The sequence below is a fragment of the Primulina eburnea genome, chromosome 18 (assembly GCF_022965805.1).
Source record: "Primulina eburnea isolate SZY01 chromosome 18, ASM2296580v1, whole genome shotgun sequence".
Taxonomy (NCBI): domain Eukaryota; kingdom Viridiplantae; phylum Streptophyta; class Magnoliopsida; order Lamiales; family Gesneriaceae; genus Primulina; species Primulina eburnea.
Window position 1 is genome coordinate 23,175,751 of NC_133118.1, and position 4,214 is coordinate 23,179,964.

The following is a 4,214-nucleotide window of genomic DNA, read 5'->3' on the forward strand; positions in this document are numbered from 1 at the left end:
TACGAGAATGTTGAACTGGATTCTTTGTTAGACATATGGTGCTTGTATTATCACAAAAGATTGGAATTTTTGAAAAAGTAACACCATAGTCGAGTAATTGATACTTCATCCAAAGAATTTGTGCACAACAACTACCGGCAGCCATATACTCGGCCTCGGTCGTTGAAAGTGCAACACAGTTTTGCTTTTTAGAAAACCATGACACCAAGCAATTTCCCAAAAAGAAACAAGTTCCACTAGTGCTCTTTCTATCCACCTTATATCCTCCAAAGTCGGCATCACAGTAAGCTTTTAAATCGAAAAATGAGTTCTTAGAATACCATAATCCGAGATTTGGAGTATTTGAAAGATATTTGAAAATGCGTTTTAAGGCGAATAAGTGTGATTCCTTTGGACATGATTGAAATCGTGCACACAAGCAAACACTAAACATAATGTCAGGTCTACTAGCAGTCGCATAGAGTAGGGAGCCAATCATGCTACGAAATAACTTTTGGTCAACAGGTTTACCTCCCTCATCTTTGTCGAGTCTGACTGTCGTGCTCATAGGTGTGGATGAGGCTTTGGAAGACTCCATCCCAAACTTTTTTAGCATATCCTTGATGTACTTCCCTTGGTTGACAAAGAAACCATCCTTGCATTGCTTGATTTGGAGACCAAGGAAGTAGTTGAGCTCGCCCATCATGCTCATCTCAAAGTGATCCTGCATAAGCTTAGAAAAATCTCTACACAAGTGTTCATTAGTAGCACCAAAAATAATATCATCTACATATATTTGTACTATCAGCAAATCATTATTTTTAGTCAAGGTAAATAAGGTAATATCAACTTTACCCCTACAAAAACCACTAGACAACAAAAAGGTAGATAATTTCTCATACCAAGCTCTAGGAGCTTGTTTCAAACCATACAAAGCCTTATCAAGTTTATACACATAATCAGATAAGTGCACATCTTCAAAACCAACAGGTTGCTCAACATACACTTCTTCTTTCAAATCACCATTAAGAAAAGCACTTTTAACATCCATTTGAAACAATTTAAAGTCTCTAGAGCAAGCAAAAGCAAGTAGCATGCGAATGGATTCTAGTCTAGCAACAGGGGCATAAGTCTCATCATAATCAATTCCCTCTTCTTGACTATATCCTTTAGCTACTAGCCTAGCTTTATTTCTAGTGATTGTACCATGCTCATCTAACTTGTTCCTAAATACCCATTTAGTTCCTATGACAGGTCTATCAGTGGGTCTAGGTACAAGATTCCAAACTTTATTCCTTCTAAATTCATTTAGTTCATCTTGCATAGCAATAATCCAAGAATCATCAAGTAAAGCTTCTTCTATGTTCTTAGGCTCTATGTGAGAAAGAAAAGCAAGATAATTGCACATATTAGAAGAGCGAGTAGATACTCCCTTCGATGGGCTACCAATGATGAGGTCCATGGGATGATCCTTGTGTGTAGTCCACTCCTTCGGAAGAGGTGCGTCCTCTTGATCTTTAGGAACATCATCTAGGCTTGTGGACTCCAACTTTTCGCCAAGGATATCTATATCATCATCATCAGAAACAACAGGTCTAGGCAAGCAAGGGTTAGTTTCATCAAATATGACATGAATAGATTCTTCAACTAGTAAAGTACGTTTATTAAAGACTCTATATGCTTTGCTAGAAGTAGAGTAACCAAGAAAGATACCTTTGTCCGATTTAGCATCGAACTTACCCAGGTTGTCCTTACCATTGTTGTGGATGAAGCATTTTGATCCAAAAGCGCGGAAGTAAGAAATGTTAGGCTTTCTCCCTCTCCATAGTTCGTATGGAGTTTTCTTGAGAATTGGCCTTATTGATACGCGATTGATGATGTAACAAGCAGAACTCATTGCTTCAGCCCAAAAATATTTTGGTAGAGAATGCTCACATAGCATGGTCCTTGCAATCTCTACTAGGGTCCTATTCTTCCTCTCAACGACACCGTTTTGTTGAGGAGTTCTAGGACAAGAAAAGTTGTGACCAATGCCTTTGCTTTGACAAAAAATTGAAAAATTTTCATTTTGAAATTCCGTTCCGTGGTCACTACGGATTTGTTTGATCAAAAGATTTTTCTCATTTTCAACCTTTTTGACAAAAATTTTGAAATGATCAAAGGCATCATTTTTGTGGGCTAAAAACAATGTCCAAGTAAAACGTGAAAAATCATCTACAATGACAAAAGCATAAGATTTTCCTCCTAGACTAGTTGTCCTCGAGGGACCACATAAATCTAGGTGAAGTAATTCAAGGGGCATAGAAGTGGATACAAAATTTTTATTTTTGAAAGATTCCTTTGTGTGTTTACCAAGTTGACAAGCATCACAAAAAGAATCTAATTTTAAATTCAGCTTTGGCATTCCGGAAACTAGGTCAAGTTTTAAAAGTTTTTCTATGGTGCTCATCCCAACATGACCAAGTCGTCTATGCCAAAGAATGTTGTCATCAACATTTAATGTTACAAGGCTTTTTATTTTTGAAAAAGATGAAATCTTTAAATCGACCTTGTAAACATTTTCACTTCTATAACCTTTGAAACTAATGGTTTTGTCAGTTGTGAGTGATACAGTGCAATCGTGTGGTGTGAATTTGACTTCATAACCCCTATCGCACAATTGACTAATGCTTAGGAGGTTATGTTTAAGCCCTTTCACAAGAAGTACATCATCAATAATAGTAGAGTTAGATATACCTATTGAGCCGATGCCTTCTATGATCCCTTTGCTGTTGTCTCCGAAGGTCACCGATCCCTTTTCTTTTGGTCGAATGGATTGTAGCATCTTCTTTTCTCCCGTCATGTGTCGAGAGCATCCACTGTCAAGATACCAAGTGCTCGATGACTTGTCTCCCCTTTGTCCCTACAAGGTTGAGATACAGTTTGATAGTTGGTACCCGTTTCTTTGGGTCCTTTGAGGTTAGTAGTAGTTGGGGATTTGGGGATCCATTTCCAATAACTATTCTTGTTGTGTTGGTGTCTAAGTTTCTTGCATTTAGGTCTTATGTGGCCTATCTTACAACAGTAAGTGCATGTTGGTGGTGTTCTTGGTTTTGCCTTTGCGATAAGACTAGCGAAGTTGACTGATTTCTTTTCATATCCTAGACCTCCTTTGTCGAAGTTACACCTTTGCATGCTCAAGAGGTTTTCTAGTTTACCGCTACTCACATTGAACTTGTTGAAGGCTTTCTCTAAGTCTCTTAGGTTTGTCTTGAGCTTAGTGTTGTCATGCATCCTAGCTTCTAGTTCAGTTTTAAGTTGCTTATTCTCATTTCTAAGTGACTTAGCCTTATTGTACATACTAGTGTAAGCGGAGAGTAATTCATCGTAAGAGGGTACCTCGTCGTCATCCGAGTCGGTCAGATGATCTTCCTTCGCCATGAAGCATAGGGTAGACTCCTCTTCGTTGTCGCTGTCGCTCCACGTGGCTAGAAGGGCCTTTTTCTTGTCTTTGCCGGCCTTCTTCTTGGAGGGACACTCGTTTGCATAGTGACCCTTTTGTTGACAGTTGTAGCAGGTCACTTCCTTCTCAAACTTTTTGTCTTTCTTGTTGAAGTTGGAACTCCGCATGAATCTTTTGAACTTTCTAGTGAGGAGTGCCATTTCTTCATCGTCGCTATCTTCAAGTTGACTGGTCAAGGCGATCCCTTTCGCCTTTACTTTATCGTCATCTTTCTTTGTCTCCTTCCGGGTAGATACTTCAAGTTCATGGGTCTTTAGGGTCCCATGAAGTTGATCAAGGTCGTAGGATGCCGCATCTCCCTTGTTGGATTCAATGATAGCCGTGCGCTTTGCATCCCATTCCGCCGGTAATGCTCGAAGGGCTCTCCTCCACACTTGTTTAGTTGGGTAGTTCTCACCAAGTTGGGCAAGCTCATTGATGATTTGGGTGAGCCGCCGGAACATGGTGTCGATATCCTCCTTGGGTTCCATCTCAAAGGTCTCGTACTTGAGTTGGAGAAGGTCTATCTTCGTTTCTTTGACTTGATTGGTTCCCTCGTGGCAAATCTCCAATTTGTCCCAAATCTCTTTGGCGGAGGTACAAGCCGAGATTCGGTTGTATTCATTCATATCTAGAGAACAATGAAGAATATTCATAGCTTTAGCATTTTGAGAGATAAGTTTCATATCGTCCTTGGTGAAGTCATCCATTCCCTTAGGAATTTCCTTATTATCCACCGTTTTCATGGGGATAT